This window comes from Primulina tabacum, chromosome 3 (genome assembly GCF_025594145.1).
Source record: "Primulina tabacum isolate GXHZ01 chromosome 3, ASM2559414v2, whole genome shotgun sequence".
Classification (NCBI taxonomy): Eukaryota; Viridiplantae; Streptophyta; class Magnoliopsida; order Lamiales; family Gesneriaceae; genus Primulina; species Primulina tabacum.
In genome coordinates this window covers 25,034,733-25,058,354 of record NC_134552.1, presented here as the reverse complement: position 1 = coordinate 25,058,354, position 23,622 = coordinate 25,034,733, and the positions used below count along the sequence as shown (strand labels likewise).

The following is a 23,622-nucleotide window of genomic DNA, read 5'->3' as shown; positions in this document are numbered from 1 at the left end:
AGTAGGCGTCATAGTCGCATCTTTTGAACGTAAATTGCATAGTTGGTCATGTTTAAGCTATTGCATATTTTTCATGGCACAGTTAGGTTGCAGCGAGCCTGGGAACGATCCAATCCAATCCAGTTGGTAAAATTACAGGAATTTTCATTATGCCAGTTAATTATTTTACGTGCATTAAATAGAAAATGATTATTTTTGAGATTTATGCGATATGGCTTGTGGTTCATTCACTATGTGGGAGTGTTATTTTATACGGTCGCCAGTGACCGATCAGTTCAGTATGGTACCACCCGGTCGCCAGTGACCGGCCAGCTCAGTTCAGTTTCAGCCTCCCCGGTAGCCAGTTAACGATCAGTTCAGCTTAGTGCAGTGGCCACAGGCGTAAAACATAATCTCAACAGAAAATTTTACCAGATATTTCAGTACAGGCTCCAAGGAGCAAATATTTTTACAGTGATTTCCAGTTCAGTTATGCACGTATTATAATTGCTCAGTACAGATTATTTTTCAGTATGCCTCAGGACAGGATATGTTAACTCATGCATATTTTAATTCAGATTTTTACTCGTTACCAGCGATATATGCATGCTGAGTCTTTAGGCTCACTAGACTTGATTGTTGTAGGTACTGATGAGGCCAGGGCCGAGGGCGGGGACCAGTGAGCCAGCTTGGGTCGGCAGTAGTGGCACCCGAGGACCTCAGTGCAGCAGTTGTTATTTTTTTCGCAAACAATTTTATCAGTCGTTGGATATTTTTAAATCGTTGTTGTTGGCAAAACTTTAATTTTCTTCCGCTGCAATATTTTGAAATATCGAACTTGATTCACCAGTGATTTTATGAATGAGGCCATTTAAGTTTGTTTAAAAAGAAAAATTTTTAATTTTCCGCAAATTTTCAAGAAAGGAGTTTTAGGCCCTTCACAGCAGAAGTACATGTCGAATCCTTCGCATGTGCTGAACTATGAGCCACTTCAGCTGACACTGAACCTATCTTTCGAGGAGAGACCCACTCAGATATTGGATAGGCAGGAGAAGAGGCTCCGGAACAAGGTGATCCACATGGACAAAGTCAAATGGCTAAATAATTCCGAGGAGGAGGCTACTTGGGAGACTGAGGCCCAAATGAGGAGTCGCTACCCGAGTTATTCGGTATGTTTTAAATTTCGAGGACGAAATTCAGTTTAAGGGGGGAGAATTGTAAGGTCTAGAAAATTTGAACTAAACCTGATTACATGCAATCTTGGGTTTTATTTAAAATAAGTGTGTTTAATGATTTTTATGCATTGAATGCATGATTATTGCATGGATATGTGTTTATTTCATTGTTTGTTAAGGTTTCATGCATTAGGGCTTTAAGTTGCATTTCACGCTCGAACGAGTAACGGAGACCGAAGATAATCATGAAAATAATTTTTTGAATAATTAATTTTATTTATTTAATATGAGGTGTATTTAAGTGTGATTTTCGAAATTGGGCCTCGGTTGAGTAATTTTACTCTTCGGGTCATATTTTTAACCGGTATGCAAAATTTAGCAAACCAGGGACTTTTTTTAGGGTTCAGGCAATATTTTCAAAAACGTACCTAAATGAAATATTTTTCAGGAGTGTTATTGGGCTTGATGGGCTTATTTTAGTGCTTAATGGGACCAAAACCCTTTTTAACCATTTAAATTTTAATTAAGGGCCCATTAGTGTATTATATAATGGCTTAAACTTAAAAACTAAACCCTAAACCTAATACACTCAAGGTGGCCGCCCCCTCCCTCATTCAGCAGCCCTCCTTTTTCGAAAAAAACAGCAGCCTTCTCGATTTTTCTCTCTAGGTTTCAAGAAAAGTTCCTTCCCCGCCTCTCCGGTGCAAGTTATACGCGCATATCTTTAAGTTTTCGAGCACATAATCGCTAAGGCACGCCATGTATCCCTTTTTCTCGTCATTCAAGCTATGTATATTATGGTGTGTGTGTGTTTGCATGAGGATTGCTTGCATCTTTTATGTTGAATCATTTGTGCAACGTTTTGTCATAAAAAAATGCTTTTGATTATCATGTAACTCAAGTTTTATTTTTGTTCGTGTATGGGGATGCCGAGTCATGATCCTAGGGGGCTGTACACGTCAAGTAATAAGGTGTCAAGGGGATGGAGTCTGTTGAGGGTCGAGAATTAGTGAGACCCGAGCGGTACTTCTTGGTTGTAGGGCTCGAATGTGACTAGATCGGGAGTTTGGGGTGATCCGGTTGTGCAAGAGCCAATCCTAGCCTTGGACCAGACCCTGGTGGGTCTGAGTCAGGGTCTAGGATGGGTCGAACGCTGTTGGACTTGGTCACGAAGTCGATCGAGCAGTTGTTTGAGGGTTGGTCTCGGTTTGTCGTATCTCGGGTGGTTCGCGGTGTTTGCGCCTTTCGGAATACATGTGTAGAACCCGTAAATCAGTCTACGTATAAGCCATGCATAATTCTAGATTTTTAAAATTAAATTTGACTTCATTGCATGATTATTTTAATGCATTTCTTCGAAGTTAATTATTTTATTATTTCATGCAGTAGTTTGATTTTTCAGTTATTTCAGTGAGGCCGGACTGGAGTTGGAGTTTTGAGATAGAATTTAAGATTCGAGAAATATTTCCAGAAGTTAATTTAGCTAGCAAGTAAGTTCATTTAAGTTAAAAATGATGTTTTGAGGATTTAATTTAATTACTTGAGGTGATTAAGAAATAAATTCATTTGAGTTCCTTAATTAAGAGGTTAGTTCACTGAGTTATTTAAAGGATTAGTGAGGCTTTTAAGGGTTATTAATTTACTAGATAATCAACATTTCTCCTCCATTTATTAGTGAATTTTCGGCCCCCCTTAGTTGCTAAATTATCCCTTGCCAACCCAACACATTTGACCCTTTCTTTGTATTTAATTAGTAGGATAATTCTTTTATTTTTGGGAGCACCATTTAATTAATGATCAACCTTATCCTCACCTAGTCTAGATGGTAATGGATCGGCCACCTCACCCCAACATGCACCAACAAATCATTTGATATCAAACTAGAATTCAAAATTCAAAAGGTGGAGACTTGGTCTTGATTTGTTCCCTATATCTTACAACCATTTCCCTCACTCTCTTAACCACCCTTTCCCCTCCCCCATCACCGAATTAGAGAGTATTTCAGAGTGGAAAAACCGTGAGAATTCAGTGGGAGATAGGAGAGAAAAATCGAGTAAGAAGAAAGGTAGAAAAGGAAAGAAGCGCTCCACCTCCTCCGCGCCGAGTCGTCGTATTCTTTTCGTTTTTATTTCAAACGATAACCAAGGCATGTCTAGATTCTTTCAAACCTCAATCAAGTCATATTAGCAATTATGTTTCAATATGTGATCATGTTTTATCAAGAAAATATCGAGATGCATGTCCAAATATTTTCGAAACCATGGTGCAGATTTTTTTGATTTTCCTTGGCAAGCTTCACGTTTCCTCTTGTTTAGTGGTTTCAGGTGGATGGTTCGACTCCAGGCTCCCAAGGCAACATCTAGACACGTAATAGGGTGCATTAGGACCATGTTGGTCCATTCAAATCAGCTCCATGCATGATGGAACCAAAAATGACAGCAGCATTCCTCCACTGCCATTTTGTGCTTCGAAATTTCAGATTTTTCTGTCAAGGGATTGAATCTTATCATGGCTGCCACAAGGCCCGTAGCCATGGTTAGATCGTTTTCCTAGCATGTCTAAGACGTGACTAAGTCACCCTTTTGGTGGCTTGGTCCATGGTGGATCGGTTTTAAAATAAAACACCAGAACAGCCCCTCCCCACTTTCGGTTCCCTTTTTTTTTAACTTGTGTTGTTTCGGTTTTTGGTGGAATGGTGTGGATCTGGTTTGGCATATAGCCCTTAGCCACGGTTCATACCATGCCCCTAGATGTCTAGATCGTGCCATGGTCAATCAAATGGCCACTGGAACGATCGGTGACAACAAAACAAGAACAATGCCCCGACATGCAGAATTGTTTCTCGGTAAGAATTTTCGGTTGGTTGCTGGAATGAGGCGAATTGTGGCTGGCCTAGGGCCCTTAGCCATGGTTCAAATCATTCCTTGGGATGTTGTTGAGAGGCTATGGTCGGTGGTTCAAGCCCCAATGGCCAAAAGTCTCGCAAACGATGCGATGAAAGCGAAGTTGCTGCTGCTGGAATTTACAGCAAGTTGCTGTGTTGGTTCGGAGGCTCCTTCGAGTTCTCCGTCGGCTTTTAGCCTATGGCCTTGGATTGGACAGTGCCTCATCAAGTTAGGAAGGTCGTGTTTTTGACCGTTCGTGATTCGGATCATTTTTGAGGTCGTACGAGAATTTACGGTGCGATGTGCCAAATTGACTCTCGAAAGAGCGTTTCTTGTTTTGGCCTCCATTTCACCTAGATTTCGACCCTCATCATTTTAGGAGCATTAGTTCATAATTTTAAGCGTATTTTAATCATGACTATACGTCGGTTCAGTGTCGGTTCGGGTTGGTACGGAGTCAAGATTAAATACGAAGTCGTTAGACGTAATTGTCGCATTTTCAAACTTAATTGCATACTTTGGTCAAGTTTAAGCTATTGCATATTTTTCATGGCATATTTAGGTTGCAGCGAGCCTGGGAGCGATCCAATCCAGTTGGTAAAATATACAGGATATTTTCATTATGCCATTTAATTATATTACGTGCATGAAAATAGAAAATACTTATTTTTGAGATTTATGCGATATGGCTTGTGGTCAATTCACTATTATGGGAGCATTATTTTATACGGTCGCCAGTGACCGATCAGTTCAGTTTGGTACCACCTGGTCGCTAGTGACCGGTCAGCTCAGTTCAGTTTGATACTCCCCGGTAGCCAGTTACCGATCAGTTAAGTTCAGTGCAGGGGCCACAGGCGTAGACCATAATCTCAACAAAAAATTTTTGCCAGTTATTTCAGTACAGGACTTCGAGGAGCAAACATTCTTTTACTATGATTTCAATTCAGTTATGCACGTATTATAATTGCTCAGTACAAGTTATTTTCAGTATGCCTCATGACGTGATATTTTATCCCATGCACATTTTACTTCAATATTTACTCGTTACCTACGATATTTGCATGCTGAGTCTTTAGGCTCACTAGACTTGATTGTTGTAGGTACTGATGAGGCCAGGGCCGAGGGCGAGGACCAGTGAGCCAGCTTGGGTCGGCAGTAGTGGCACCCGAGGACCTCAGTTTCAGCACTTGCCATTTTTTTTATGCTCAGACATTTTATCAGCTGTTGAATATTTTTAAATTGTTATTTTCGGCAAACTTTATTTTTTCCGCTGCTATATTTTTTAAAACATTGAACTTGATTCATCAGTTGATTTTATGGTTGAGGCACTCCATTTATAGGGTTACACTACTACTGAGGCACTCCATTTCGGGCCTTTACAGTTGGTATCAGAGCGGTGGTTCTGTATAGGGTTACACTACTACTGACCACGAGAAGCTCACGAAGCCACGCCTTCGGTCTGTATGTTTTACAGTTCAACATTTTATTTAAAGTATGAATTATTTTGTCAGCATGCTTCCATGAAATAATTTCGACCAGATTTTTTCAGCATTTCAGTGTTCATTTAAAAAAAATTCTGGAATTATGCATGTTAGTTACGTATGAGTTATGTTTGGAACAGTATGCCCCCTAGACGTCAAGTAGGACGCCCGAGAGGTAGTGGCGAGCACCGTCGCGAGGACGATGACGATCAGAGACAAGAGAGGCAGACACCTCCTCCTCCTCTTCCACCTCCACCACCGCCCCCACCTGACATGAGTGCCCAGATGCTAGCTGGGATGACGCAGTTCTTCGCACAGTTTGCGGGGAACAATGCTGTGGTGACTAGGCCGACAGGGCCCGAGGCTGTTTACGAGCGATTCATGAAGATGCGTCCGAAGGAGTTTTCTGGGACGTTTGACCCCATGATTGCCGAGGGATGGATCAAATCCCTCGAGGTCATCTTCGAGTTTATGGAGCTGGGAGACGCAGACCGAATCCGATGTGCCACCTATCTGTTCACTGGAGACGCCCGCTTATGGTGGGAAGGAGCGTCGGTAGCCCTGACCTTGGCTACACTGTCATGGACACGCTTCACGGAGGTTTTCTACTCCAAATATTTTGCCGAGGAAATGCGCACCAGGTTGACCATTGAGTTCATGAGCCTGAGACAGGGAGATATGACGGTTACGGAGTTCATCCGTAAGTTCGAGAGGGGCTGTCATTTTGTGCCCCTGATCGCGAATGATGCCAAAGCCAAGTTGATGCATTTTCTGGTGGGTCTACGGCCGATCTTGCGCCGGGATGTTAGGGTGTCTGACCCTGCTACTTATGAGATTGCTGTCTCCAAGGCCCTAGCCGCAGAGCAGGATCTGCGGGGTATCAAGAGGGATCGCCAGGGCAAGTGCCCAGTCCAGGTACCACACCGCCCTCCTCCTCATCAGCATCAGCAGCAGAACAAGAGGCCTTTTCATGGACCGCCTAGAAACAGAGGCCAGCAGCAGCAGCAGCAGCAGCGGGGACGCCCAGCCCCGAGGACTTATGAGCACCCAGTCTGTCCCAGGTGCTCACGCCGCCATCCTGGAGCATGTATGTCTGGCTCAGGAAAGTGTTTTAAGTGTGGCAGTCCATACCACATGTTGCTGCAGTGCCCTCAGAGGAATCTGCCTACCCAAGGCAGAGTTTTTGCTCTCCATGCCGCGGAAACCAACCCGGAGACTATGTTGTTGACAGGTACCTTTAAACTTTAAGTTATTATTTGAATTTCCGTGTTTTGGGAATCGGGATTTAGATTTTGAACCTAGAACTGTTATAGGATTGCATGCTCTACTCAGATTTATTTCGGGGAAATTAAGCTAGAGGAACCTTGACCTTTGCATGTCTATAAGTTTAGACCTTGTAGTGGGATTCAACTTAGAGCTCCGCTCTTTCAGGGAGAATTTTTATATCTGGTTCCGCTACCAAGGCCTTGATAGATTCAGGGGCCACTCACTCGTTTATTTCGGAGATCTTTGCAAACTTTCTCAAGATCCAGACCATTGGGCTAGATACAGCCTTTTCAGTAGTGTTGCCGTCAGGCGAGGAGATGGCAGCCACCAATGTTATCCGAGATATAGACCTTGAGCTGCACGATAATCTTGTTTATGCGGATCTGATTGTGCTACCGATGCCGGAATTTGACATTATCCTAGGGATGGACTGGCTATTGAGGAACAGAGTGTTGATAGACTTCCAGCGGAGATCTGTTCTTGTCCGACCGCCTGGAATGGAGCAGTTCTTATTTGAGCCGGACAGGTACTTTCCTTTACCGCGCATTATTCCTTATGTTCAGGCCAGGAAGCTCATGCATAGAGGGTGTCGGGCATTTCTAGCGACCTTTTTATCTGTCCCCGAGGAACCCAGCCAGTCAGCCTCAGATGTTCCGATTGTCAGAGATTTCTTAGACGTTTTTCCCGAAGACGTCTCTGGTATGCCACCCGAGAGAGAGGTGGAGTTTTCCATTGAGCTTATGCCAGGTACGGCTCCGATATCCAAAGCGCCGTACCGACTAGCACCGACAGAGATGGTAGAGCTTAAGAAGCAGATTCAGGAACTTCTCGACAAGGAGTTCATTCGCCCGAGCTTTTCACCATGGGGCGCGCCAGTCTTGTTTTTTAAGAAGAAGGATGGCTCGATGAGGCTTTGCATTGACTATCGGGAGTTGAACAGGGTTACAGTGAAGAATAAATACCCACTTCCGAGGATTGAGGATCTGTTTGACCAGTTGCAGGGAGCTTCGATTTTCTCCAAGATTGATCTGTGCTTTGGTTATCACCAATTGAGGGTGAGAGGTGCTGATGTTTCCAAGACTGCTTTTAGGACTCGTTATGGCCATTACGAGTTCCTTGTGACGCCGTTCGGACTGACGAATGCGCCAGCGATCTTCATGGATCTCATGAATCGCATATTTCAGCCTTACCTCGACCAGTTTGTGATAGTGTTCATAGATGACATTCTCGTCTACTCCAAGAGTCGGGAGGAGCACAGTAGACATCTGACCACAGTGTTGTAGACATTGTAGAAGCACAAATTATTCGCAAAGTTCAGTAAATGCGAATTCTGGTTAGAGAAGGTGGCGTTCTTAGGCCACATCGTTTCTAGCAGTGGTGTTGAGGTAGACCCAGCAAAAGTTGCAGCAGTCAGAGATTGGGTTGTGCCTCAGAATGCATCAGAGATCCGCAATTTTCTTGGCTTAGAAGTTCATTAAGGGATTCTCTTCGATTGCAGTTCCACTCACAGCACTGACCAAGAAGAATGTGAAATTTATTTGGAGCGAGGAGTGTCAGAAGAGCTTCGATACTTTGAAGCAAGCTCTTATCTCAGCACCAGTTTTGGCCGTGCCATCAGGGTCCGGTGAGTTTGTACTGTATACCGATGCTTCGAAGCTCGGTTTAGGTGCAGTTCTAATGCAACATGGGAGAGTGATAGTGTATGCTTCTCGACAGCTGAAAATCCACGAGAAGAACTACCCTACCCATGATCTAGAGTTGGCCGCCGTAGTTTTTGCCTTGAAGATTTGGAGGCACTATCTGTATGGAGAGAAATGCCAGATCTTTACCGACCACAAGAGCCTCAAGTATTTCTTTACGCAGAAGGAGCTGAACATGCGTCAGAGGCGTTGGTTGGAGCTTGTGAAAGACTACGATTGTGACATTAGCTACCACCCGGGTAAAGCTAATGTAGTTGCGGATGCATTGAGCAGAAAAGTCGCAGTGATGGCTCATTTGACGATTCAAAAACCTCTTCAGTTTGAGATACAAAGGTTTGATCTCGAGACTTATCCTCGAGGTAGAGTTCCTCGTCTATCTACCTTGACCATTCAGTCTTCCCTCTTGGACCGTATTCGCAGTGGTCAGTCAGCAGATGACCAATTGGCACAGTGGAAGAAGAGAGATGAAGCCAAGGGCAGTGTCTAGTATTCAGTCAGTGATGGTATTGTGAGATACCGAGACAGGATATGGGTTCCTAGCAGTGATTCCATCCGAGCAGATATCTTATCAGAAGCCCATACGTCGCCGTACTCTATTCATCCAGGGAGTACGAAGATGTACAAGGATCTGCAGCTATTGTATTGGTGGCCTGGTATGAAGAAGGAAATCAGACGTTTTGTGTCCGAGTGGCTGACCTGCCAGTTAGTGAAGGCCGAGCATCAGAGACCAGCAGGTTTGCTCAAGCCTCTACCTATTCACGAGTGGAAGTGGGAGAATGTTACCATGGACTTTGTGACCGGATTGCCGAGGTCAGCCAGAGGATCGAATGCTATCTGGGTGATTGTAGATCGTCTTACCAAATCAGCGCACTTCTTGCCTATTAAGACGACTTTCACCATGGTTCAGTATGCAGAGCTGTATATCCGAGAGATAGTCCGACTCCATGGTATTCCAGTTTCGATCATATCTGAAAGAGATCCCAGATTTACTTCCTCATTTTGGAAGAGTTTGCATTCGACTTTGGGTACGAAGTTGCTGTTTAGCACAGCTTTCCATCCGCAGAAAGATGGGCAGTCGGAGCGAGTTATTCAGATTTTGGAGGATCTTCTTCGCGCTTGCGTCATTGATTTCTCAGGGAGTTGGGAGTCAAACTTACCATTGGTTGAGTTCACCTATAACAACAGCTTCCAGTCTTCTATTGGTATGGCTCCGTATGAAGCACTGTATGGCCGCAAGTGCAGATCTCCTGTCCATTGGGATGAAGTAGGAGAGAGAGCAGAGTTGGGTCCAGAGATTGTTCAGCAGGCAGCAGATGTAGTAGTCAGGATCCGTGATAGGATGAGGACTGCTCAGAGCCTACAGAAGAGTTATGCCGATCAGCGGAGGAGAGACTTAGAGTTTGCAGTGGGCGATCATGTTTTTGTGAAAGTGGCACCTATGAAGGGTGTCATGAGATTTGGGAAGAAAGGAAAGCTCAGTCCGAGATTCATTGGACCGTTTGAGATCCTCGATAGAGTTGGGACGCTAGCTTATCGTGTTGCTCTTCCGCCGAATCTGACCGGAGTACACAATGTCTTTCACGTCTCCATGCTGAGGAAGTACATGGCGAACCCTTCGCATGTGCTGAACTTTGAGCCGTTGCAACTTACTCCGAACCTGTCTTATGAGGAGAGACCAGTGCAGATCCTAGACCGGCAGGAGAAGAAACTTCGGAACAAGTTGGTTAAGCGAGTCAAAGTCAAATGGCTCAACCATTCAGAGGAGAAAGCTACGTGGGAGTCTGAGCCGGAGATGAGAAGTCGATACCCTGAGTTATTCGGTGAGTTCTAATTTCGAGGACGAAATTTCTTTTAAGGGGGGAAGGGTTATAGAACCCGTAAATCAGTCTACGTATAAGCCATGCATAATTCTAGATTTTTAAAATTAAATTTGACTTCATTGCATGATTATTTTAATGCATTTCTTCGAAGTTAATTATTTTATTATTTCATGCAGTAGTTTGATTTTTCAGTTATTTCAGTGAGGCCGGACTGGAGTTGGAGTTTTGAGATAGAATTTAAGATTCGAGAAATATTTCCAGAAGTTAATTTAGCTAGCAAGTAAGTTCATTTAAGTTAAAAAAGATGTTTTGAGGATTTAATTTAATTACTTGAGGTGATTAAGAAATAAATTCATTTGAGTTCTTTAATTAAGGGGTTAGTTCACTGAGTTATTTAAAGGATTAGTGAGGCTTTTAAGGGTTATTAATTTACTAGATAATCAACATTTCCCCTCCATTTATTAGTGAATTTTCGGCTTCCCTTAGTTGCTAAATTATCCCTTGCCAACCCAACACATTTGACCCTTTCTTTGTATTTAATTAGTAGGATAATTCTTTTATTTTTTGGAGCACCATTTAATTAATGATCAACCTTATCCTCACCTAGTCTAGATGGTAATGGATCGGCCACCTCACCCCAACATGCACCAACAAATCATTTGATATCCAACTAGAATTCAAAATTCAAAAGGTGGAGACTTTGTCTTGATTTGTTCCCTATATCTTGCAACCATTTCCCTCACTCTCTTAACCACCCTTTCCCCTCCCCCATCACCGAATTAGAGAGTATTTCAGAGTGGAAAAACCGTGAGAATTCAGTGGGATATAGGAGAGAAAAATCGAGTAAGAAGAAAGGTAGAAAAGGAAAGAAGCGCTCCACCTCCTCCGCGCCGAGTCGTCGTATTCTTTTCGTTTTTATTTCAAACGATAACCAAGGCATGTCTAGATTCTTTCAAACCTCAATCAAGTCATATTAGCAATTATTTTTCAGTATGTGATCATGTTTTATCAAGAAAATATCGAGATGCATGTCCAAATATTTTCGAAACTATGGTGCAGATTTTTTTGATTTTCCTTGGCAAGCTTCACGTTTCCTCTTGTTTAGTGGTTTCAGGTGGATGGTTCGACTCTAGGCTCCCAAGGCGACATCTAGACACGTAATAGGGTGCATTAGGACCATGTTGGTCCATTCAAATCTGCCCCATGCATGATGGAACCAAAAATGACAGCAGCATTCCTCCACTGCCATTTTGTGCTTCTAAATTTCAGATTTTTCTGTCAAGGGATTGAATCTGATCATGGCTGCCACAACGCCCGTAGCCATGGTTAGATTGCTTCCCTAGCATTTCTAAGACCTGACTAAGTCACCCTTTTGGTGGCTTGGTCCATGGTGGATCGGTTTTAAAATAAAACACCAGAACAGCCCCTCCCCACTTTCGGTTCCCTTTTTTTTTAACTTGTGTTGTTTCGGTTTTTGGTGGAATGGTGTGGATCTGGTTTGGCCTATAGCCCTTAGCCACGGTTCATACCATGCCCCTAGATGTCTAGATCGTGCCATGGTCAATCAAATGGCCACTGGAACGATCGGTGACAACAAAACAAGAACAATGCCCCGACGTGCAGAATTGTTTCTCGGTAAGAACTTTCGGTTGGTTGCTGGAATGAGGCGAATTTTGGCTGGCCTAGGGCCCTTAGCCATGGTTCAAATCATTCCTTGGGATGTTTTTGAGAGGCTATGGTCAGTGGTTCAAGCCCCAATGGCCAAAAGTCTCGCAAACGACGCGATGAAAGCGAAGTTGCTGCTGCTGGAATTTACAGCAAGTTGCTGTGTCGGTTCGGAAGCTCGTTCGAGTTCTCGGTCAGCTTTTAGCCTGTGGCCTTGGATTGGACAGTGCCTCATCGAGTTAGGAAGGTCGTGTTTTTGACCGTTCGTGATTCAGATCATTTTTGAGGTCGTACGAGAATTTATGGTGCGATGTGCCAAATTGACTCTCGAAAGAGCGTTTCTTGTTTTGGCCTTCATTTCACCTAGATTTCGACCCTCATCATTTTAGGAGCATTAGTTCATAATTTTAAGCGTATTTTAATCATGACTATACGTCGGTTCAGTGTCGTTTCGGGTTGGTTCGGAGTCACGATTAAATACGAAGTCGTTAGACGTAATTGTCGCATTTTCAAACTTAATTGCATAGTTTGGTCAAGTTTAAGCTATTGCATATTTTTCATGGCATATTTAGGTTGCAGCGAGCCTGGGAGCGGTCCAATCCAGTTGGTAAAATATACAGGATATTTTCATTATGCCATTTAATTATATTACGTGCATGAAAATAGAAAATACTTATTTTTGAGATTTATGCGATATGGCTTGTGGTCAATTCACTATTATGGGAGCATTATTTTATACGGTCGCCAGTGACCGATCAGTTCAGTTTGGTACCACCCGGTCGCTAGTGACCGGTCAGCTCAGTTCAGTTTGATACTCCCCGGTAGCCAGTTACCGATCAGTTCAGTTCATGGCAGGGGCCACAGGCGTAGACCATAATCTCAACAGAAAATTTTTACCAGTTATTTCAGTACAGGGCTCCGAGGAGCAAACATTCTTTTACTATGATTTCAATTCAGTTATGCACGTATTATAATTGCTCAGTACAAGTTATTTTCAGTATGCCTCATGACGTGATATTTTATCCCATGCACATTTTACTTCAGTATTTACTCGTTACCTACGATATTTGCATGCTGAGTCTTTAGACTCACTAGACTTGATTGTTGTAGGTACTGATGAGGCCAGGGCCGAGGGCGGGGACCAGTGAGCCAGCTTGGGTCGGCAGTAGTGGCACCCGAGGACCTCAGTGTCTGCACTTGCCATTTTTTTTATTCTCAGACATTTTATCAGCTGTTGAATATTTTTAAATTGTTATTTTCGACAAACTTTATTTTCCTCCACTGCTATATTTTTTAAAACATTGAACTTGATTCATCAGTTGATTTTATGGTTGAGGCACTCCATTTATTATAAAAGAAAATTTTTTAATTTTTCGCAAATTTTCAAGCAAGGATTTTCGGGCCTTTACAACATGGGGCCGAGGGTTTGGGTTAGTTCGGTCTGGGAGGGTCCAGGGGTGGGCTAGGAAGGGTTGGTTCAAGGTTGGTTCGAGTTGGTAGGTTCTAGAGTCGAAAGTTTGAGGATTTCATGCATTACGTTTTGTAGGTTGTAACTTGCAGAAAATTCCAGCAAGGTTTCGTCTGCTTATGAGGGTCCTAATTGGTCTGATTTAGGTTGATTAGGGGCTGATAGGTTATGAATAAGTAGGGGTTAAAATTTGGAAAAGTTTGGTTAAGTTTTGGGTTGATTTGGGTTAAAATCGGAACCCTAGTCCAAGTTTTAAAATGAATCGTATAATTTACGGAACGGGCTCGACTTGGAAAATTCTTATAATTATGTTTTTAGGTGTTTTAAGGAGATTGGTGGGCTTCAGGTCGAAATTTTGAGGTCCAGGGGTAAAATGGTCAATTAGGGTTTCTATGGGCAAAATGATCATTTTGCACATGGGTCGAGTTAGCAGTCCTGACAGTACCCTAAACGCGATTTGACATGTTTTAAATGTTAATGTTATCATGAATATGGCTTTTTATGTAAATATGAAAAATACATTGCATGCTTAATTTTAAGGAAAATTAATGTATATGCATGATTTTTATAAGTGAGGTATATGATGACATGTTTTGAAGGATGAGAGTTGGTTGTGACTAATACGATGACACAATAATATGATGATATGTAAGGCCAAGGATCAGTGGATCGGTAATACTGTCGCTGATGTCCCCGTCGTCGGGTACCGCGGTTATACGTAGATGGATCCATCGCCTAATACGATGATACGAAAGTCACAACTAATGAACTCAAATTAAGAAAACGAACACGTATATGTTGAGATGATGAGATATACTATGAACATGTTTATGCTTTGACATGCCATGATTTTGCATAAGACTTTTTAAGATCATGAAATGTTTTTTTATTACGGTACTTTTCATTGTTGCCTGTTATGTATATGTACTTGCTATAACTTTACAGGTATGTTGAGTCTTTAACTCACTAGGTGTGAATGATGCAGGTGAGCATATTGATCAAGGGATTGGAGGTGCCGAAGACTGAGTAGGCGGGGGTGGATGTGCGCACGCAAACCCGAGGATTGTTTTTTCCGCACATTATGTTTTGAGTTAGGGTTGGATGGATATTTTCATACACATTCATTTTATTATGTTGATGGTTATCAAGATCTTTACACGTTTTATATTTGTTTTTATTTTATTAAAAAAAACGTATGTCGAGAGTTGTTTAATTGCCTATTTTTAAACTCCATTAATTTCATCTCTTAGTTGATTATTTTTATTGTGAAATTTTCAGATATTATCTCCTGCATGCATAAAGATCTAATTTTGAAAATGAGCTTACAAAAAAAATATATATTTTCTAGTAGTATTTTATGTAGTAGACGTTTCAACATTAATTCTAATTGATGTCTTTTCAATTTGAACTTTTTCGTTCAGTTTTTGGTTAAGCTATATGTTGGAAACTGAATTTCGGAAGTTTGAAAAACTGAGCGTTTAATAGATTGAACTAACTGATCAAGAAGATTGATAGAAACTGATCTAAAATACGCAAACTATTGGTTGCCCATAACTGAAGATTAGTACGCATATTTTCAATGTCCATGGACTAGAAAACTGAAATACGCAGACAACTGACTGATCAGTTTACTACAATCAGTTGTAAGCTTATCAGCTACATCTTATCAGCCGATCTTTCAGTAGAACACGTCATCAGTTAAGGAAAAGGACGTTCAACCGACAACTATACAAAAGATGACTTCAACAAGTAGTGGGATCGCCGTATTTCAGAAAAGCTGCAGTGCACGACTGTCTGAAGCATGTTGACGTGGCAAACAACAGATAGAAAGTTTCAAATCGTATTCAATATTACCGTTAGAGGCAAAGCCTATAAATAACAGAGAAGAGCAGCTGAGAAACAATCTGAATCAACCCGATCGATATACTATTTAGTTTGGAATTGTTAAATCCAAAACTGAAGTGGGTCTGTACAACTCTTTGTATCGATCAAAGTTTTTTTAGTGAATATCCTATCTTTGTGATAGAAGGGGTGACGTAGGAGTGTTTGCAATCTTCGAATATCCATAAAATCTCATGTCTTCTTATTTCAGTTTTATTCTATCTATCAGTCAGTTTATATCCACACTTTTATCGTTAACTGATTGTTATCGATTAACAAGATTGTCGAGTATCAGTTTATCACTAAACTGACTCATAAAAAGAGAAAAATGTTGTGAAAATTGTAAGTGTTTATTCAATCCCCTTCTAAACACTCTTTCACCTTTACCCGATCCTATCACTATATCAGTTCTGCGAATCATTTATTCAGTTTTTCAGATCTGGTGTCGGTTTGTCAATGTTCGATTCATCTGTTTGGAGACTTTCATAAATCCTTTGAGATATTTAGTTGGTTTACTTCAGTTCTACTATTTCCATGGAGTTTCTAAGTCTCCTTCAATTTAGTTATGCTTTACCATTTAAGTTATTGGTTCAGTTCATGTCCTATGATCGGTTACTGGTCAGTTTTTCAAACTGTGAAACTAATAAATCCCAACATTGTTCATGAAAATTCTACTAATTTAAAATGTGGATTTTTTTAAAGCTCACATTTTTGAAAATAAAAATTTAAATAATTTTGCATGCATGCAACTCCCTTGAAAAGAAAATACCATTTAAAAATAACGCCCGTAAACGTTCGACAGATAAAAATTTGCAGTAAAAATAATGCCAACATGTCCCACAATTATGCATAATTAAAATAAAACAGGTAAAATTTTGAAGATCAACAGCATAACGTAAAACGTATAAAATCGCTCATGTCTACTCAAAGCTCAAGAAAACGTAATGTGCGGAAAAGTGTGGTCCTCGGGTCGTACTCGCAGATCCGACCCTACCTACTCAGAGTTCGGCGCCTCCAGTCTCCTCATTTAAATGCTCACCTGCATCAAACACGCCTAGTGAGTCTAAAGACTCAACACACCTGCATCGTTAATAGAAAATACATATACATAGCACACAGTAGTAAAAAATAGCGTAATCAACATGCATTTCATAAACTTAAAAACAGGAACGTAAACGTGTCGTGTAAAATCATAACGTGACAAGACATGTTCCATCATATCATCATATACGTATTAATTTTTTCTAATTGAATTCAGTTCATTAGTTGTGACTTTCGTATCAGCTCTATCGTATCAGCTCTATTCGATGGATCCATCTATAAACCGTGGTACCCGACGACGGGGAAATCAGCGACAACATTACCCGTCCACTGAGCCATGATCTCAGTTCATAATATCTCATATAATCGTGTTAGTCACAACTAAATCACATCCTTCAAAACGTATCATCATGTTCACAACAACTTAATAAAACATGCATATACGTAAATTTTCCTTGAAACCAAGCATACACCGAATATTTATCGTAATTACATAAAAATCATAACTATGGTGCATAAACATTTAAAACATGATAAATATGTTCTCGTGGCGCTGTCATGACTAAAATCTCACCCCGGGAGCAAAAATGTCATTTTGACCCTGGAAACCCAAAATAACCATTTTACCCCTGGGTCTCTAAAATTCAACCCGAAGCTTAGCAAACTTCTTAAAACATCTCAAAACATATTTATAAGCATTATTAGATGTAAACCAAACTCGTTTAAAATTTAATCGATTCGTTTTAAAACTTGGACAGGGGTCTCGGTTTTAATCCGAATTGAACCGAAACTTAACCGAATTTTTCCAATACTTAAGCCATGCCTAACATACTCCCTATCATCCCCTAAATCATATTTTCCAGCCAACTAATACCCATGAAAAAGAGACCACCAGCTGCTGCTATTTTCAGCACAAGCCAAGTTCTTGTTCGAACCATAATGCGACTAAGCTTCAATATTTCGCATCCTAGCTCACGCCCAAGCGGACCAACCCATAACCAACCTCACTTAGACCACTATAGGGCCCTACTGGACCAAAACAACCATGGACTCAGCCCCATGAATGCTGGAAATCACATTCTTTCTAGACACCCAAACGCTCAAACACGATCTCTCCTCGATTCGACTCCTTCGTGCGGCCCTAGAGTCAAGACCATCGGTGATCAAGCTCTTTCAGATCATGACTCAGACCCATCAGAGACAACTCCAAGGCCTGGAGTTGCCCTCACACCGTTGGCTTCACCTTTGGTCTGAAACACAACACAAAACCAGTCACCACTCACACAAACTCTCGACTTTCAACCAAAAACCAAGCACACCCTCGACTCCCTTCCTTAAACGACCCTTAACTTCATACATATCCCCTGAATCTCGACAACCAGCGGCCCCTTGCATGAAGATACATGAAAACATGAGATGGGTATAAAATAATGCATGAGCTTGAACAAAACAAAAAAGATCTCCATGCTCTAAGTTGGATCGAGAAATTCTCACACAAATGAACACATAACAGCTGTATATGACGACAATGATGCACAAATAATGGCACATGGTGTGCCTTTAAGGATTACGCTCGAAAACTTGAAGTATTCCACGTCGGGAAGGCATCGGAAGAGCGGGCAAGGAGAATTGCTTGCAAGAAATGGGAGAGCCGAAGCTTTTAGCTGCAATTTGCATGGAATTGTGATACTGAAGGAGGGGTGGGCGGTTGGTGTGATTAGGTTTAGGTTTAGGGAGTGTTTAGGGCATAAATAAATAAATAATAAAAATGCTAATGGGCCCTAATTTTGATTTAAAGAGGATTAAAAGTGTTTTCAGCCCATTAAGCTTATAGGCCCATCAAGCCAAACACTCTCCCAAAAAAATTTCGTTTTGATAGGTTTTTGAAAATATTGTCCGAGCCCTCAAAAAGTCTCTCGATTCGACAAAACTTACGTGCCGATTAAAAATATGCTCTGGTAGGTAAAAATTCTCAACAAAGCCCAATTCTTGAAAAATACACTTAAAATACCTCGTATTAATTAATAAAAATTAAACATGTAATAAAACTAATTTTTCTGATAATTCAACGGTCTCCATTCCTCGAACGAGCGCGAAATACATCTAGAAATCCTAATGCATGAACTTTTAAAATAATCATGAAATAAACCCTATCATGCAATAATTATGCATTAAATGCATAAGAATAAATAAACATACCATTTAATTAAAACCATAGATTGCATGCATTCATGCTACGTAAATTTAAATTCATGGACCTTATAACTCTCCCCTCCCTAAAATAAAATTTCGTCCTCAAACTTTGGGTAGCAACTCCTCATCTCGGTCTCCGCCTACCATGTGGCTTCTTCCTTGGAATGATTCAGCCACTTGACTTTGACCATGTTGATCAACTTGTTCCGGAGCCTCCTCTCCTGCCTGTCTAAAATCTGATTGGGTCTCTCCTCAAATGACATGTGCAGTGTCAGCTGAAGTGGCTCATAGTTCAGCACATGCAAAGTATTTGACATGTACTTCCGCTGCATAGAGACGTGGAACACATTATGAACTCCCGCCAGACTCGGCGGCAATGCGACTCTGTAAGCAAGTGTCCCAAATATCTCTAGGATCTCGAATGGTCCGATGAATCTAGGGCTGAGCTTGTCCTTCTTCCCGAACCTCATCACACCCTTCATCAGTGTGATCTTCATAAAAACATGATCCTCTATTGCGAAATCAAGATATCACCGCCTCTGATCTACATAACTCTTCTGACGACTCTGAGCGGTCCTCATCCTGTTGAATCTTTCCCACTATCTCTGCTGTCTGCCTGAAAATATCCGGACCCAACTCTGCTCTCTCACCTACCTCATCCCAATACAATGGCGACCTACACTTCCTCCCGTACAGTGCCTCGTATGGAGCCATACCGATCGATGCCTGAAAATTGTTGTTGTATGAGAACTCCGCAAGAGGTAACTTCGGCTCCCAGCTGCCCTGGAAGTCGATAATGCAAGCTTGGAGTAGGTTGATAGGTGTGTTTTTACGTGTTTTATTGCATTAGTTTGTGTGTTTGCATTGTGCATGCGTACATTTCATTTACATTTTGTTCGTTTTAGAGTAAGCATATGCATTTGATCATTTCTCACTTTTGCATGACAAATTTTCAGGAAAAATGACCAGAAAACCAAAATTGGAGCAAACTGTGCAAGCCAAGAAGACAATGGCAGAAAGACTGGTGCCCGAGCTGTAGAAAATTACCGCCCGGGCGCGAGAGGTGAATGGCTAAGGTGATTTCCCGAAAGTATGGCACTTGGGCGGTAATTTTCTACCGCCCGGGCGCGAGATTTGTCTTCCGAAGAGCTTGCAAACAGAAGAGTCGGTGCTCGGTCGGTAATTTTCTACTGCCCAAGCGCGAGAGTCCGCACCTCCCAAGCATGATTACAAAGAGTGTGGCGCTCGGGCAGTAGAATCTTACAGCCCTAGCGCCACTTAAATTTGGAAAGATTTTCTATTGATTTCTTCCCTGATGTTCTGAATGAATTATACAAGGAAAATGAGGGAACGATTTGGAGGGGGGATTCAGACATTATTGGAGAGCCGCCACAAGCTTTGGAGAGGACTTTGCGCTTGGAGTTGAAGATTCGAAGATTTCCGGGCATCGTTCCTCGCATTTTTGTCACGAATAGTATTTCTAATCCAGTGTTATCAGTTAAACTTTGTTTTGTTTATTTCTAATATGAAATCGAGTAGCTAAACTTTAAACATTGTTGGGATTTATGGGGATCCTACCCCAAACTTTGATTTAGTTAATTAATATTTCAGTTGTTGGTTTATTATTGATTTTGTTAATGTTTTTCATTGTGTTGTTAGAGTGTAGCTAACTTTAACAACGTTTTATATTGCGAGTGAGTTCGAGAGAATAGCTTGTGATAGGAACGAGTAACATAATCCGTGGATCTACAATTTACATAGACATATTAAATTGGATACGCGCCGATAGTTATAGTCCTAAGGGTCGAAAACTAGGGTATTTCATAGATCGACATGCAATTCGCTCTTGATAAATAATTAAAGATATTTAATTACTTCACTGAGTAGAATTAGTTTGGCATATCTTGATAGAGTATGTTCAATTGAATAGAAAATCCTGTCGAAAGCATACAATCACTGTCGAAAGAATTAATAAATTAACGAGGGGTAGGTGAACCGAAATTCCCAACAAATTCATTTCTCATTGAATTTTAACCAACCATTTTAGATTTTACATTTCATTATTCATGTCTTGAATCTTTTTTATTTGCATGTTTATTTGAGTATAGCAGTGAAAATCAATCAACCAAATTTCGTTTCTAAAGATTTAATAACTGAAAATAATAATTGTCAAATACAGTTTTCAGTGGAACGATACTCGTACTCACGTACATTATACTTATACTTGACATCGTGCACTTGCGATTAATTTTGAGCATAAAAAACCATATTTTTATTGAGGATTCCACAATGCAAGTTTTGCTCGATCAATTTTTTGGCGCCGTTGCCGGGGAATGTTAATTCACAATTTTATTTTTAGTTATTTTCTTTAGCATTGTTTCATTTTATTAAGTTAACACTCCATATTCTATTACAGATATCTCTTCCAGTGCATGCCAAAGTCACTTGGCGTGGAGTTTGAGCAGTTTGACCCTGAAATTGAAAGAACTTTCCGCAGGAGAAGACAGCAGCAGAGACTGAAGTAACTGATGGAGAGGCGCGAACACGAGCATGAGGAGGAACACTATGATAATAGACATGTTGAGATGCCACGCCGCATACCGATGCTAGAGTATGCCCAGCCTTCTTTGGATGGTGCACGCCCCAGCATTGTGAGGCCTATTGTGCGGGCAAACCACTTCGAAATCAAACCAGCCATAATCCAGATGATTCAGAATACAGTCCAGTTTGGAGGATCTACCGTAGATGATCCAAACACGCATATCGCAGATTTTCTTGAAATTTGTGATACTTTTAAATTTAATGGAGTTTCTGATGATGCTGTTAGGTTGCGTTTATTTTCTTTCTCCTTACGTGATAAAGCTAAAGCATTGTTGAATTGTTTGCCTGTAGGTTCGATAACCACATGGAAGGATATGGCGAAAGCGTTTCTCATTAAATACTTTCCTCCATCTAAGACCATGAAGCTGCTGGCAGACATCACCACATTTGCTCAGTTCGAGCAGGAATCTTTATATGAGGCATGGGAGCGTTTCAAGGATCTATTACGAAGATGCCCTCATCACAAACTGCCACTTGGGTTAGTTGTTCAAACCTTTTACTATGGCTTGCTTACTCCTACTCATACTATGATAGATGCTGATGCTTGTGGAAACCTCTTGAGAAAAACTGCTGAGGAAGGATACGAGTTATTGGAGGAGATGGCTGCTAGCAGCTATCATCCTCAATCTGAAAAGAACAACCAGCGAAGAAGTGCAGGAGTTCACTAGGTAACTGACCTTTCCGCTATTACTGCACAACTTGATGTCTTGAACAGGAAACTGGATGGTTTGAATATGGGTGGTACGGCTATGCGTCTGCAAGAGATATTTTGTGAAAAATGCGGAGGAGAACACTATGTTAAGGACTGTCAAGACAGTGGTCCTTTTTATGTGCCAGAAGGGGCACCTATGAATCAAGTGGGAGTCCAAAACCGTCCAAGGAATGATCCGTACTCAAACACATACAATCATGGATGGAGGCAACATCCCAACTTGTCATGGGGTGGTCAAATTAGTCAGAATCGACTACAAGGAGGACAACAATATGGGAAACAACCGATATACAGATCTGACTCTCCTAGAGAAGAAAAGTCTAACTTAGAGCAGATGATGTCTAAGTTTATCTCGTCCACTTAAACTAGACTCCAAAATCAAGATGCGTCAATAAAGGGGCTAGAGAATCAGATTGGACAGTTGGCAAAGATGATAGCAAATAGAGAGTCGGGCACCTTGCCAAGTAACATAGAGACCAATCCAAAAGAGCAAGTAAAGGCCATCGAGTTGAAGAGTGGAAAGATCTTAGAGGCTAGAGGAACAGAAAAAACTCAAGCACAGGATGAACAGACTGAGTCATCAAAAGGTAAGTCTTACAGCTCAACACCAGCACCCATGTGGGGACCTGAACTTAATTCGTCTTCTTAATCATCATTAATCATCATTAGGATCAATTAATTAATCTGGGTCTAAATTTTTTTCCTTAAAATACACAAGTGCGGAACATAAAATAATCAATCTAATATACATATCAACAATAAAGTACAAGTCTTGTACAAAATACATTTACCTCAACTAAGATTCAACAACTACATCAAGTGTTGAAAACCACATCTACTTCTAGTCCGGATCTCCACGCTAATCTTGAATCTCTCATCCTCTTCTTGACCCTGATCATGTCCCACCTGTTGTCATGCACACATACAAACACAACAACAGCCGGATAACTCCAGTGAGAATATAATTTCCAGTATAAACAACGTATACATGCAATCATATAAACAGATATAAAAGCATGAAACAGATATCAATAACATGTATCAAAATCTGAAAGACATGAATCGATATAAAACTGTAAATCAAACTCGTGACTCATCATCTCAGACTCGACTCATCTCTAGTTTAGGGATCCCGGTTCGTGGACATTGGCACAATATATCGAATCTCCACAATAGAAGCCGATCTGCTCCTACGCAACATCAATATAAACCAACATCCAGTGTCTTGGCACATCCGCCAAAGACTTGGCACCTCCGCCAATGACTAGGCACATCCGCCTATGACTCAATACATGCTTTGCTATAAATCAATAGACTAAGCATATCAATCTCATAAATTGCAAACATCAATGCAATAAAGTAAAGTATGTGGTTTTGGGAAACTCAATTCAAATCAAACTCGAGTCGTATCTTCCCGGTTCAACATTGATTTATACCTTTCTCTTGTCAATCTGACGAAGTCGAAGTCTCGAATTCGAATCTGTCAATATTCAATCTGGAAATGACAATATTTAGGAGTACCATATCAATATACAACTCAATCAATACTGGATATAATCAGAACTCAATCTAATTCTGTTTCAACGGCATAACGGCACAATCTCGATATACCCGGCAATACAATATCAGCAGATACAAATCATACTAATAATCGATAACAAACTCAATCTGATATTAAATCTGTATAATCTCAATCAGTTCAATTCTGAAAATGATAACAATTTCATATGGTATCCGTTCTTCAATATGATTTCG

The 23,622-nt window shown here is 41.0% G+C and overlaps 1 non-coding gene across 1 annotated transcript; it reads right to left on the bottom strand.

The window, feature by feature from the left end:
* Positions 1-21,518: 21,518 nt before the first annotated feature.
* On the bottom strand, positions 21,519-21,624 carry LOC142541216 (small nucleolar RNA R71). Its single transcript, XR_012819282.1, has one exon. It is a non-coding gene; the product is annotated as a small nucleolar RNA R71 (small nucleolar RNA).
* Between the last annotated feature and the right edge of the window lie 1,998 nt (positions 21,625-23,622).